Below are 13071 nucleotides of genomic sequence, written 5' to 3'. Positions count from 1 at the left end.
TGAGGGGATTAGTGGCAGACAGCTCAATGTCGAGGGAAAGGCATTGGGAAATATTGCCACTAGTGCAAGTCATGGTCTGATGAGTCGTTGGCTTCAGTCGCACTCTTCGTCCAACTCTGTTGATAGCCTATCTGAAACTTTGATGAGGCAAGCATTTCCGAACAATCTGCAGACAAACAAAAACATCTCTCATGACCAATTCAACGTAGAACATGGTGTCCATGGGAGTTGGTTAATATGTAGCTCCAAGGAGATGCAACAACATTGCAGTGGAAGTCAAGTAGTAAATCATGCAGGTGCCTACGCTGCTGATCAGGATCAAAAGAATAGTCAAAGAGCGGAAGCAGAAGTTAATACTTTTTTCCACACAGAGAGATTTGATGCTGAAGAAGCTGACGAACATGAATTGCGGAGTAATTGCATTTCTGGAGACAATTAGCATACCAATATGTCAATACCTATTAGCCTTCAGTAGCAGTTCACTGCTATCCATTCAACAACTCGGTGGGAAAGCAGAAACTCTATAGACAATATGGCCAATATTGTCTATTAGCCTCGAGGAGCAGTTCACTGCTGTCCATTCAACAACTCGGTGGGATAGCATAAACTTTATAGACAATATGGCCAATATTGCCGCCTGTAAAGAGATTCTCTTGCTAATAACCATGATTCGCTGGCGGACCCTATGAGCAAAGTTCCATGTACGCAGCAGCTATCGGATCAAGTTCACATGGCTGCAAATGACAGGCATCAGTTTGGTATTGTAGCCAACACAAACCCTCATTTTTCGTTGGGGCAGTGATAATCTATTCACATTTTCTGAAAGGTCTTTTGTGCAACAGACGATTGAGGTAGAAACCACATATAGCAAGCGCGACTCCAGCTCGATAACACTGCAAGGTTCGTTTTCTACATCCAATTTTCCACGCGCATGCGTTTGCTTGGCACAACACATAAATGCTACGGGGCAGGGCACGGCTTCCGTTTCTTATAATTTTTTGGAGAGACCACAGTGCCAACTCTCCACCATACTTTTGTATGGCATCTCTGTATGACATGCACTGTATACTTTGCACTTTCAATCTATGACATTTCATTGCAAGACGATATGTTTAACTATTCACATTGCTTTTTTGTAGCTCGACTCAAAAATCGGCCTGTAGATTGGACAATCAAAAAGCAGCAAAACAAACATTGCAGGTCAGTAAAGCACCTCATTTATTGTTGCAAGCCATTTATGATTTATCTATTTGCTTGTTTTAGAATTTTTTGCATCGAAAAAAGACATTTATTAAAATTATAGAGGAGCTATCCGTGTTAATCCAGCAACATTTTAACTTATCGTAAGACAAAATGTTAATGTAACAAGGAATACATTGGCAGATCCCTTCAACAACAAATGTGTTCTCTTTCTCGGTGATCTTGCCCAAGTACCCCCAGTTTGTAGTCACACACGAGAGCTTTGTAACACATGCCATATCATAAGCTCGATCCACTTTCTACATGCAATTCTCTATAGGATGTCATGCTCTGTAGACATGAAACGGACCCTAAATTGCTTCAGTTCTTGACCATTATTAGTGAAAGAAAACCAATTGTAGATGAGATTAATTGTACCTTGCGTACATGTATTATAGATGAAGCACATATGCATGACTACATCAACAACTCTACTCTGATAATTTGTACTCATAGATGAGACTCCAATACTACGAAAACCCGGCCTTGAATAAGTTGTACAAATCAAAATGACATTAGAAAAATTGAAATAAAGACGAAGTGGGGTAACATAAATGTCCTTCAATAGTGGCTCCTAGAGCCTAAGTTCAACGAGCTAGATTTGATCGCAATTGGCATGTGCTGCATGATCACTGAAACATCGACTTGACAATCGGTGTGGCAAACGGTGCAACATGCGTTGTAGATGCCATAGCACAAAACAAAGAAGGTGAGGTTACATGTATTGCTGTCCTCGTTCATTGTACTCATAATAACTACAAAGGAAGAAAGGAAAAACACAAATAACTACAAAAGAAGAAAGGCAAAACACATTCAACATCCACCTTCTATGCTACCAACCATTCGATGAAAATTTTCTTTTCGAATTACTTTCCATCTGCAAGAATTTACATCTGGCACGTATACTAGAAAAAAAACATTCATCAGTAGACAATCTCGATTGGATATAAGCTCAACTATCGAATAATTGATGCACTTAACTTTGTCTACTCCCATAAACATTATTTCAAATGTATATCCCTTTCATGGAGCATCCTCCTTGTCAAATTAGTCATGCTCTTGTTTCCTTCAGTGCTAGATACTAAATGTCAATTTGCATATGTCCTAGTGTATTCTATAGATGTTATATAGCAAGGCCCCCCAAGCAAGACTAGTTGTGATATTTCATCGTGAGAAGCAAAAATGGAAATAATTTCTTGCATTGAGAAGGGTACACCTTGGCGCGGGAGGATGTACTAATCCCACCGCTGTCACTCTAATCGCGACGACCGTTAGCGGAAGGTTTTCATCGCAGAATACACGGGGGACGAGAGAGAGAGAGAGAGAGAGAGAGAGAGAGCGCGATGGAGAAGGGAGGAGGGGCGGAAGAGCTGGATGTGGTCATCTCCGCCAAAGGCCCAACAGAGCTGCGCTCCTTTTTGGAGACTTGGCGACCCATTCTCAGTCCCTACCATCTCATCATCATCGTCCCCTCCGCCGATGCTGTGCAGGTCCCCCTTGGCTTCCTCCACCATCTCTACACCTTCCATGACATCGCCCTCGCGTCAGCTCACTCCGATCTCACCTCCGCCCTCACCGTTTCTCTCCACTCCTGTAAGTCCTTCGGCTTCCTCATCTCCACCAAGCGCTACATCCTCACCCTGGACACAGATTGCGCGCCTGCTAAAGATCCTCTCACAGGAGCCATCTTTGACCCCATTGCCCGACATTTGCAGAACCTCAAGCAGCAGTCTACCCCTTTCTTCTTCAACACACTCTATGATCCTTACAGAGAAGGAACAAATTTTGTGCGAGGTTACCCATTCAGCCTGAGAGAGGGAGTTGTGTCAGCTGTTTCTCATGGGCTATGGCTGAACGTGCCAGATCTGGATGCGCCGACACGGATTGTGAAACCCCATTTCATGAACCGCACGTATGTGGATGCCGTTTTGACAGTGCCCAAAGGAAGTCTCTTTCCCATGAGCTCGATAAACCTCGCCTTTGATCGGAAATGTGTGGGCGTGGTTATGTTTTTCGGGCTTCAAAGCCTGTCAGGATCTAGCAGGTATGCGTCTTTTGACGACATATGGGCAGGTCTATGTTGTAAGGTTATCTGTGATCATCTTGGGTTGGGTGTAAAGTCGGGTTTGCCGTATGTATGGAGGAATGAGTCTGCCATTTCAAATGCCATGGAGGGCCTCCAGCAAGTTCCAGAAGGAGTGCAGTTGTTAGAGCACATTTTACCCTTTTTCCAAACCCTTCGATTCTCGCGCGCGGCTGTCACGGCCGAGGATTGCTACCTTGAAGTTGCGAAACAACTCAAAGAGGGGAAGCTGAACTCTGTTGACAAGCTTTTCCAACAAATAGGGGTTCTTATGGAAAGTTGGATCAAGGTCTGGAACTCTCGATCGGCTTGAGCCATGGAGGCTTGGTTGCATGTGAAAATGAGAAGGGTGTAGGCATTGCCAAATTTTTTAAGAATGGCGATGAATGCGTGCAGGTAATTTTGTACTTTGAACGGCAATAAAATTTTGTAATGTGGGATTGAGGTGCTACTTTTCAGTCTCTCACAAAGGGCAAAGTCCAAATTTTCACCCAGATGCTTGCACTCATGGCCTACCATAGAAAGCTTTGTTGCATTTCCCTTGCCTGAGGGTGTGCCAAGGATCAGAGCTCGGGTCCGTACTCACCTGCACAAAGACCTTGACTGCTTTAATGTCTGTTTTTCATGAAATTTGACTTGAGAGGTAGTCCATGACACCAGGATCACATTGCTATGCATGGAATCTACATATGAAGCCATCATCGGCTGGTACTTTGTTTATTTAACAATTGGTGCTTTTGCCTACACATTGCTGCCAAAAGTATGATCATTTATGCTAAGGCTCTCAAGATCTTTAATGTGACAATGTGTCAGTGCTGTATGCATGCACACAATAATATGGTGTTTGTGGTTTTTCTGCGTTCTAAAACAAGCCTTAGTGAGAAAGGGAGTCGGGCATACTTTTGATGTGAAACATTGATTGATTGATATTTTAGTTTGCCTTTCATTTAAAAGTCCTATGGTTCCATTTTATTGAATTCTTTCATAATGCCAGTGTGACCCTTTACCTTGTTGAAGCTTGGATGCTAGTGCCAGCCCTTGTTAATCTGATAGAAATTGATACATAAAGATGGTTGTTCTTCTTGGTTCCACTTTTATTTCTTTGATTTAGAAGCCCTTGCCTAGAGTGAGGGCAAAAAATTTCTAGATGAGTTTAGTGATCTTTTCTATCACATATAAAGTTAAGAATCATGATTCTTAACTTTTGCTCTTTTTTGGCCAGCTTTTGCGTATTGTTCCCCAACGCTTTGTGAACCCATCAGTGTCTTGAAATGCGAATTGGTTTCAGTATTGATAATGTAATTCAAGCAATTTATGCGCTTTTCTAGCGAGTTAGTGGCTCTGTGCTTTGTTTAGTGGTCCAAACACACCCAAACTTCATACACAAGCTGTAGACAATATATACAAGCAATTTGCACTGCCAAAATGTACAGAAATCAACAAAGGTTAAGAATCACAATTCGTAACTGCTAATGAAAATTGAAGATGGCTTTGACAAGATTCCACCTGTAGTGGAAGATTGGATTAATCATCTATTAGATGTTGTACGAATGATGGAAGCCAGACCATAAGTTCGATTTACAAGATTTGTGTTTAGATAATCTATTCAGTCATTATATGGAGATTGTGGTTTAAAAAAATGTAGGTAATCAAAAGCAAATACCTTGAAAATCCTATTCCTATGTGTGGGTAGACACAAGTTTTTTGTTAGTGGCAAGACTATTGAGATGCTTAAAGCAACGGATGTTAGTCTATAATGGCCACTCTAATTTGTTGCATGTTAATGCTTGGAGAATTGCTAAAGCTTAGACCTAACCTATAGAGTGATCTTCATAAGACTTTAAAGAAAATGGGAATTGAGGGTTTAATGCAAGAGCATATTGAGGAGAAGAAATAAGAAGAGTCTCCCAAGAAAACTATCAAATTTGTTCGAGTGAACAAGGTAGAAAATTATCGTGAGGGCAAAGAGGGCAATCTGACTTTACATGTAGAGTATGATGGGATTAAATCTCTAGCTATACTAGATAGTGGAGTAGGAATTGCCATTGTGTTAGCAGATTGTTGCGTCGGATGTTTATAGCATAGCTATCCGGCACTAACACACTCAATGTCGATATTTAAGGAAGGGGGCACAAAGATGCAATGGAGGGTCAATCACAACATAGTACATAAAAATTTACAAGAGCAATCACGAATCAACAATTAGTCATTGTCAGGCATCTTGTCAATCCTCACACCAACTGATCACTCGATGTTTTCTCAATCATATGAGCTTGGGATACTTCAAAAATGAAAGAGATGATAGGTAAGACTTCAGAGAAAACCTAGACCATTGAAATCTAATTTTGAAGGTAACACAAATCGTGATCCTTCATTCTTATGGTCATTAAAACATGCACGTAAATAGTCTAACAACTTCTCCTAAGGTTTAAAATCAACCTCCTTTCAAAATATTAGCACTTCAACTTGAATACATCCCAAAATATCAAATTAAGGCTTTAACAACATAGGCATGATTTTGCACCAAATTGATAGTGAATATACTCAAGCGATAGATCAAGAGAAGAGAAACACAATGCAATTGATAAGATTCGATTTGGATTACCAAATTGCAAAATATGATGATTACAAAAATAGCTATGCTCACTTTACAACTTCTCGTACAAAGATGTTCACCGCATATTGTTAGTCGAGTTTTGTTAATAATTGGCTTTTATACCTAGGGATTCTAAAAATGACCACTAAGCTCAGTTCCCATCGGTAATATACATCAAAATTAAGTGGGACAATTCCAGTTGCATCACGATCTGGTGGGTTTCATCCATATTCACAATCCGGCAATCAAATAAGAACTAGAATTACAAATGAGGACTTTAGTGGAAATTTGGGTAGAAGGGATGTTCCTTGTCAACATCTGCAAACACTCCCCCCTTCTAGATGATGTAGTTCCTTGTCATCACCTTATTCACAATAGAAATGCCCATCGAGGGTCTCGAGAGCTTTGTTGAACTTCGCGGCCCAGACATCTACCTATGCTTTGTAGGCGATCTTTTGTAAGTGGGTTTGCCTCAAGGTGTTGCAGGTGATTTATCATAGTGGGTTTGCCTCAATGTGTTGTGGTAGGTAATGTACCTAGCTTGCAACTCTCATGTAAATGGGTTGAACATTGATGACTCAACCTTGATAAATACACTCATAAAACATTCTTCAAATGGCTGGAGGTAGTGTGAGGGCAAAAGCATGAGCCGTGCGTACATTCCAATGATGATATTCTTTAATGGAGTGTTCCTCAAATCCCAACATAGTACTCTGTTGCCTTCTATGAACATCGTCCATGGACGTCCAACCTTCTCTACATCATCAAAACCTTGTATGGCTATAATGATCATTTTGGCAGTTTTGCACAACATCCGGCATGCTAGGTCTGGAACATCCCATAGTAGAGTGATTGTTGATTTCAAGGTTTGATTTGCATGTCTTTGATATAAATCTGATCTTCCTTCTCCTACAACTCTCTTTTATGCTTTATGGCTTGCACCTCCATTTTCGCTTTGGCTTTGGCTACCTTTTCTACCATTTCCTTGATTTTTAGCTCATTTTGAAGTGTGGTGGCCATGATGACACCACAATTCAAAATGATGCCACTAATTAGAAGCTATCTTTGTAGTCTTTCTTCTTCCAATTAATTTAAGCTTTGTCAACTCCTCATCATTTGTTGAGCTTGAAGGAGTGGCCATTGAGGTGCGTGACACTAAACTTGTGCTAACAATGTGGATTTGATAGAGTCATAAGTAATCACTAGCTATTCGTACTATTTTCTTTTCTACGCGCTCTCTTCTTCCAATTCTATATTATTTATTGATTTTGGATATCCAATGCAAGGAGAGATTCTACATCTTCTTGTGTGAGTTGCAACTCTCTTTCCAACTTCTCCTTTTCCCTTTGGAGCTCGTATATCTCCTTCTACAAATCTAGTACTCTCATATTTAAGCTCTATTCTTTAGTTACTTCAGCTTCATATGTTGCTCTCACTTTGACTCACTCTTTCTCTAGAATACAAATTATAGATTTGTGGGTGATGAATTGGGTTTCCATCATTTCAAGTGTTTCTTCCATGTCAAAATCTTTGATGGGGTGTCGAAGAAATTAGTAATGGTGCTTTTGAGGGCTATGAGACCGTCAGTCATAGGGATGTTGGGGTAGAGGGAGGTCACATCGAAGGTAAAAAGGAGACAATGGGGGGGGGAAGGTATTCGAGTGGAGATCGATGACGATGGATAGCGAGTGTTTGAGGTGTTGTTTTTGTGAAAGGAGGACAGGATAAAGTTGGAAGTGTAGCCATTTGGAAGCATTTTCAAACAAGTATCCACGGTAAGAGCAAATAGGACGGGCTACAAATATAGGTTTGTGTAACTTAGGGAGAAATTGGATAGGGCAGGGTTTGAAGGGTTTATGGAGTGGTGTGAGGATAAAGGTGGATTCATCTCGGGTGAGGAGAGTGTATTTGAGGGTGATGGAGTGGAGTAAAGAGGCGAGGTAATTATGTGGTGGTGGGGTTAAGGGTTGGTATGTGGAGGGATCATTGAGTTGTCTATGGGCTTCTTGTTCATACCATTCCCGTGATAGGATGGTAAGACCTAGATTTTTATCCGCCGGTTTAATGACTATAGTGTAGTCCGTTGAAAGGGTTTTGAGGGCACGCTTGACAAATCTGGAAAATTTTGAGTGCGAAGTTTTGTAGTGTGTAAGTGTATCTTTCAGATTTATGAGGTTAAGGGATGTGATCTCCTCTAGTGTAGGATCTAAAGAGGGGGGTATCCAAGAGGGGTTAGGGGTTTTGAAAAGGGGGGGTTTGTCGGACGTAGAAGATTGAAAAAACATATTGAGTTGTAATTTTCTTGCCAAGGAGTTGTGGGCTTTAATAATGTGTTCCGCGGGGGGGTTAGGGGGAGGGGGAATGTACTTAAGCCCTAGATCTAAGCATTTCTTTTCGTCGATAGAGAGGGGGCGGGAGGTGAGATTATGAACAAAGTTAGTACAAGGGTTATTGACCAAGGTGCAGGAAGAGAGCTTACCAAAAACTATAAGTTTGTAGGCGTGCGGATTTATGAGTGGAAGCCAAAATTTATGCCTCTTCCTTCCTCTATTTGTGGAATCTTTTCTAAGAGGGAAGTTGGGGGCTTTGTTTAAAAAGGATAGGGTAGATGGTGGTGTGGTAGAGATGGAAGGGACAGAGCGTTGAGTGTTTTTCCAAAGAGAAGGGAGGAGGGGGGGCTTATTGAAAAGTAAGTGTAACCAAGAAGTTGGACAAGAATTCCCTAATCCCTCCTCCCTTTTCCTTTTCCCAAATCTTTGTGGGAGCGTTTGTGGTTGTTGTTGTAGTTGTTGTAGTTGTGGTTGGTGCTGTCGTTGTTGTCGCCATCAAGAGAAAGATTGGGAGGTTTGGTGAGTTTGTTATAGGGGAAAGGCTTAGGTTTATGTTTAGGATTGGAGGAAGAAGGTATAATTGGTGTGAAGAGGTTATGAATGCGATTGAGGGGGTATTTTGGATTTGTCGTAGGTTTATTAGGAGGGGAGTAAAAGAAGGGTTTTTTGGAGGGCGGGGAATAGGGAGGCGAGTGGGGTGGTTCTTGTTTATTGAGGAGGGTTGGGATTGTGGAGGCATTGGGGGTCCTTTTGGAGGTTTTGATGTGTGATGATGGAGGGTGTGTAAGGTGGGAGGATGAGGAGAGAGAGGTTCTAGGGGGGTAGAAGGGAGCTTTGGCCGGGGTATGGTTTTTTAAAGATTTAGTGAGATGGGTGTGGAGATAGAGGGTTTGATGAGAGGGAGAGATTGGAAATGTTTACGTACTTCAAGTTCTATGAGCTCCTTGATGGTTTGCTCCTTAGGGAGGTGGGTGATAGTTTCTTTCAGGGTGGAGATGGTGCGCTTTCTAGTTTTAAAAGCTTCTTCTTCTTTGGTGTAGGCCAAATGAGAGTTAACTATAAGGGATTGCATTTGAGAGAGGAAGAGTTGGATGGAGGTGTCTTTCCATTGGTTTAGGTATTTGAGCCAATCTCCCGAGGCTAATTGGGGTAAAGTAATAGACGAAAGCTTGTTGACGAGGTCTGTGAGGCGGCTTTTTACTTCAAGGTGGTAATTATCCACTATCGTTTGGAGGTTTTGAACAAGGATTTTTGTGCTTGGATGAGGGCAAAAGTGCAATCTAGTTGATATTGGATTGTGAGGGCGGTGAACTTGGCGTTAAGAAGGGCTTGAGCTTGGGTATCTTCTAGTTGCAAACGAGGGGGTTTCATGTTAAGACTATTGGGATTGGCATTATTTTTGTGTAATTCCGTTAGGTGTGCGGTGTAGGTAGAGGCTTTGGCTAGCTTTTTGTGTAGCTTGGTAAATTCAAGCAGGGAGAGATTGACGATATCATCGAACTCTTTGGGTTTTGAAAGAGAGTGAGGGAAAGGTTTGGGAGAGGGAGGGGGTGGTGGTTGGGGTTCCTTGGTTGAAGAAGATACCGAGGGTGTGGTTTTGATGGTGGAGAGGGAAATATGAATTTTGGACTGGGACTTCTTTGGAGGGTTTGAGTATGGAGGGAAGGGCTCCGTGTCGGGGTTTGGGTCTAGGCGAACGGGTGAATCTTCTACCCTAAGATCGTCTTGATGAGGGTTGGGGGAGAAGTCAAAAGATTCCTCCGAAAGTTGCTCGAAGTCGTCATCATCCATAATTTTGTAGGGGTTATTTTCCAAGATGTGTGTGTTGTCATTGAGTGGGTTGTTGAATGTTGGGGTATCTACCGGGGTAGAGGGGTCGTCGAGGTTAGGCGTATCCATGTAGAGGTTACCATGCTATTGGTGGGCGAATCCATGCTATTGTTGAGGCTTTCTCCATTATTGTGGTGTGCATCCATGTAGAGGTTACCGAGAGTGTTTGATGGTCGAGGTAGATGAAGAGTCGTCCTAGAAGACGCAAGTGGCGAGTCCGGCGAGAGCCGACTTTGGTGACGAGGGTGAGGGAGAGTGCTCCAAGGTGGTTGAAGCTTGACGGCTGCGGCTTAGTGAGAGGCTGTTCAGCGTATGGTTGTAGACCTTCGGGTCATTGAAGTGTTTTGTAGATAAGTAGGTTGCCGAGTAGGGTTAAGACCATTAAGCTTGAGGGCCATTATGATTGAGGGCCGATTACTTGCGGGTGCGAAGAGTCGCAAAGCCGATTTCTTACAGCTGCGAAGATTGTGGTGTATTGTAGCGCACTGGGTTGAAGGGCTGAATATTTGAAATAGGTTTAACTGGCAGTAGGATTAAGTGGCAAAGCAAGCATAGGTAAAAACTAATAAGCTTTACAGTGGGATTGCCGGGCAGAGCAGGCTAAAAAAAACTTATGCGCCATTAACGGGCTTGAGTAAGCTAAAGCGTTTAACATCATGCAGTGGAAGTTACCATTCAGCAGTATCTTTTTCTGGTGTCGTTAGTGGGTAACTAGGAGGCGGGCTCTGTGTATAGCAGCGTGGAGATAACTGCATATGCACGAGGGGTGAGATACCGTGCTACGCCATGGCTTGATAATGTAGTGGTGCGCAACAGCTTGTGAGAGCAGTGGGAGTAAGGTTGTAGGGTGATGCAGAGCTGGCAGGAGCAAGGCTGAGAGTGTGCATGATAGGCAGGAGCAAGGCTTTGATAACGCAATGGTGCGCAACAGCATGTGACATGTAGAGGCTTGGATTGCTAGACTTGCTGGAACTGAGCAGGCAATCTGACTTTACATGTAGAGTATGATGGGATTAAATCTCTAGCTATACTAGATAGTGGAGTGGGAATTGCCATTGTGTTAGCAGATTGTTGCGTCGGATGTTTATAGGACTGGGTGTAAGGTGCTAATAGGGGGGGGTGATTTGAGAGTTTAAAAGGAGTAGTTTGATTTCCAAAAAATGGTGTTCTAGGAGTATATTACAAAGGGACAAAATTTGGAATGTAGGATCAAAAATGTGAAAGGGGTGTCCGTGTTGTTGAAGAACTACGGGCTTTGAGAGTCAACCTGCAAAATGAGCGGTAAGAGTTAGGGTAGGTTATAAAGAGTATTTGTTAACCCTCGTGGCTCACGGACACCCTATCGCCTACGACGGACACTGCAACCGTATTATTTATTTAAGTAGAGTCAGGCACCGGGCTTGTCGGTCCAATAGGGAAAGGTAGAGTGATCGCCGATGAGAGGCGCACTCTAACACGAACATGCTAGGGTTAGTTGGCTAAGAATGGGCGCCCAAGTGTGAATGGGGTGAGCTCACATAAAAGCCAATTAAACCTAAAATTGAGTCATTCTCTCATTGTGCAATAGAAGCTGCTCTTGCTCCATCTCCACCTTCTCCTTCACCATCTCCTTGTGTGTGTGTGTGTGTGTGTGTGTGTGTGTGTGTGTGTGTGTGTGTGTGTGTGTGTGTGTGTGTGAGAGAGAGAGAGAGAGAGAGAGAGAGAGAGAGAGAGAGTGCGATCGAGCGTTGCGGCGGCACGACGGCGGTGAGGCGGTTGAGCGCGGCGTAGCGGCGTCTCCCTCTTCTTCGCGGCGAGGAATCCTCTACGGCACGAGCATAAGGCGGTGAGTGACACACCATTGCCCTCTTTGAGCTTACTAGTTAAACTAGTTGTGTGCTTGGAGCCGTCTGCGGCTCGTACACGGTGTATCGGCAAGTCCCTTGCTTTGACAGTGCGGCAAGGAGCGGACATTTTTGGCGCCGCTGCCGGGGAATAGCCCTGCACTAAGCCCAAGAGGCACTTTGTGCTTCTTGTATGAGTGGTTTGCAGTAGGAAAGAAGAGGGAGAGGAAGGCGTATTTTTTCTGCAAGTTGTTAATTCTGTTTTTCTGTTGCGCACAGTTTGCATTTTCTATTTTTCTGCTGCGTACATTTAGTATTAGTTAGACAGTTAGCAAAATTCTGTTTTTCTGTTTGCACACAGTTAACATTAGTCACACAGTTAGCATTTCTTGCGTTTTTTGCATTTTCTGTGTTTTCTGGTTTGTGCACAGTTAGGCGTACAGTTAGTTAATTAAGTAGGTTAGTAATTAGGTGAACCACTGATTAGCAGTTCAGTAGGTAGGTGGGACAGTAAATAGTTAGGTGAGGTCAACGCGCACCAAAACGCGTACCAAATAATATCTCAAAAAAAAAAAATTGAAAAGAAAAAAAGAAAAAAAATGTTTTTAAAAAAAAAATTGTGAAAAAAAAAAATCCGAAAAAAAAAAAACGTGAGCGAGGGGAGGTTAGATCATTTCCCCAAGCCTAAGCCCAAGCCCAGGCCCAGGCCCAGGCCTCAATCCTCAGTCTTACGATATATACTAGACTCACTCTTATATATATACCCTACCTCCTCAAGAGGGAATGAGAGCATGTGGGACAAGTCCTCCACTCTCCTCCCTTCTCTTCCCACTTGCACCTTTAGACTTGCTATTTGGAGCCTAGTTCCCCAGCTAGGAAAAGACTGTTTCGGGCTTTTTTGGAGCAAAATAGAACCAAACGGTGGGCTGTAAAGCACAGCGCGTCCCTCCTAGCGATACGCTCGTTTCGAGCTATCACACGGCCCATTCCACGACACGCTCTAAAAAATCTAGCAAAAAAACAAACAAAAAACACGCTAAAAACTAATCACAAGGCCTCTTAGAGCAGCTTTTTGACACCTTAGGGTATCAAAAGCACATGCACTTACGCTCTGGGCGGGTGCTAGAACACGAGCATATTGAGGGTGCCTCTGTTCATACGGACACCCAT

At 42.9% G+C, this 13071-nt stretch overlaps 1 pseudogene; it reads left to right on the top strand.

The window, feature by feature from the left end:
* The first annotated feature begins 2458 nt into the window (after positions 1–2458).
* On the top strand, positions 2459–4066 carry LOC147423692 (UDP-arabinopyranose mutase 1 pseudogene; annotated as a pseudogene).
* Positions 4067–13071: the final 9005 nt, after the last annotated feature.

This window comes from Adiantum capillus-veneris, chromosome 26, assembly GCF_014529385.1.
Source record: "Adiantum capillus-veneris isolate H3 chromosome 26, ASM1452938v2, whole genome shotgun sequence".
NCBI lineage: Eukaryota > Viridiplantae > Streptophyta > Polypodiopsida > Polypodiales > Pteridaceae > Adiantum > Adiantum capillus-veneris.
The sequence above is the reverse complement of the archived record's forward strand: the minus strand, read 5'-3'. Positions and strand labels throughout refer to the sequence as shown.